This window comes from Phyllostomus hastatus, unplaced genomic scaffold (assembly GCF_019186645.2).
Source record: "Phyllostomus hastatus isolate PE091 unplaced genomic scaffold, TTU_PhHast_1.1 phas_contig_471, whole genome shotgun sequence".
Taxonomy (NCBI): domain Eukaryota; kingdom Metazoa; phylum Chordata; class Mammalia; order Chiroptera; family Phyllostomidae; genus Phyllostomus; species Phyllostomus hastatus.
In genome coordinates, this window is record NW_025333887.1 from 698,191 (window position 1) to 700,155 (window position 1,965).

Sequence of the window (1,965 nt, forward strand, 5' to 3'; positions counted from 1 at the left end):
ATGCCCCCAACTGGGGCCCTAACCCACAGCCCAGAGCATGAGTTGTAATCTTTTTGCTGGTCGAGTGTCTTGCCTTCAATTTGTGAAAGACAGAACATCTATGCCGTACATAAAACAAGGTATGCCGGCCCTGACGGATGTGGCTCAGTGGGTTGGACATCGTCCTGCAAACCAAAAGGTTGCTGGTTCTATCCCCAGTTGGAGCACATGCCCGGGTTGCTGGCCAGATCTGTTCGTGCTGGTCTCATAATAATGGGCCCCCAGTTGGGGACCTGCGACAGGTAACTGATTGATGTTTCTCTTCCACATCTATGTTTCTCTCCCTCTCTTTCTCCCACCCTTCCCCTTTCTCTAAAAATAAATAACTAAAATCTTAAAAAAAGAAAAGAAAAGAAGGTATGCCTGTGCACTGCAGTTTTTGTTTTGCCTCTACCCTCCACCCTAGCTCATGCTTAGTGGGGCTCACCCCTTGCTTTGGGCCTGGTGGGGGGTCTGTGTTGACCTGCCCTGTTCCCAGATGCCTGTCATCGTTTATAGTGTACCTCTTTATGTTCAGCCTCACCCCTGCCTTTCTTGCACTCTGTCCCGCTCATGCCCAACCAAGGGCAAGCCTTGGTACGTGGAGGGTTCTAAGGTTCCTATTGGTGGGCCCCCTGGCCCTGGATCCGGTAGACAAGGCCTTGGCCAGTCTCCTGATACCACTCCTCTTCCCTCGCAGGTCTCTCCCCAGGAGGCTGATGAATGGTGAGCCTGTTATTTTGAGACCAGCACCAACTGGTGTGGCCCTTGCCTTCCTTAGTGCCATGCAGGCTGCCTTAAGGCAGATGAGCACGAGAAAGCAGAAGGTGTGTGGGAAGAACCCCTGAAGCCTTCTAAAGGCTAAGCATCTACAGAGTCATCTGTCACACACCTCCTGACAGATCTGCACGGACCCCCCCCCCCCCCGCTTTCTGGGACCAGCCCGACTCTTGCCTACAGCTGGACTGCATCCTCCCACCACTGAGCATTGCTCCTGCTGCTCCAATGTGAGGGACACGTGAGGTCAGGACCCCTGGAGGCCCCAGGATTGTCAGGTCAGAGGTGGTGCAGTGGGGAAGACAGGACTATGGCTCCCAGGGTCAAGATCAACAGGACCCCACAAGAGCCCAGTGGACTGAGCACCAGGGAAAAGAGCTGGCCCCAAGAGACTCCTGGTAGAGATGAATTGAACCAGCCTCTGCTGCAACCGTGAGCTGGTCCTGCATGGGAGTGTGCACTTAGCAGGCAGAGATGAAGCAGTTTTTGGTACCAGAGTGAAATTGCAAAGGGGTGGAGTAAGGAGGCAGTCACACTGAATTCTCCTCTTGCTTTCTGTCCCTAGCACTAGCACTAGTGGGACCACCTGGCCACACCCAAGCTCTCCAGGCCCCCAAGCTGGTTGGCACCAAGAACTAATTCAGTGTACCTAATCTTGGCTATACCCTAGCAGAGCCACCCCACCCCAACAGCGGGGCTACCACAAGTTGGTTCAAGAGTTCTGCTTCTTCCTCTCTGGGGCCCTGGCTCCAGTGCATAGGGAAGCCAGCCAGGAGAATCCACTCCTACAGGGCATGCTGAGTGCTAGACATGAACCCACCCCATGGGTGAGTGTCCCAGAAACTGATATTCTGGGGGCTTCCTTGAGGTCCTGAGTCCTGATGGAAGCTCTGGTTAAGCCCTCCCAACTGGTGACCTGGCAGCCCTTTGCCCTGGTACCCTGTCCTCTGGTCAGGGAGGGGGATTGGCAGAACTACCTAGGGCAATTCAGTCCTACCCAAGGTTGCGGGCTATGATGGAACCTTAAAACTTGGGAGGCAATTGGGAAATAGAATCCCATTCAAAGACAGGCCCTGCAAGCAGGGCCCTGGAGATTTGGTAGGCTTGGGGGTCCCAGCTCCCCACACCCAGCCCCCTCCCATGGCAGCTCCCGTCACAGACAACAGGTGG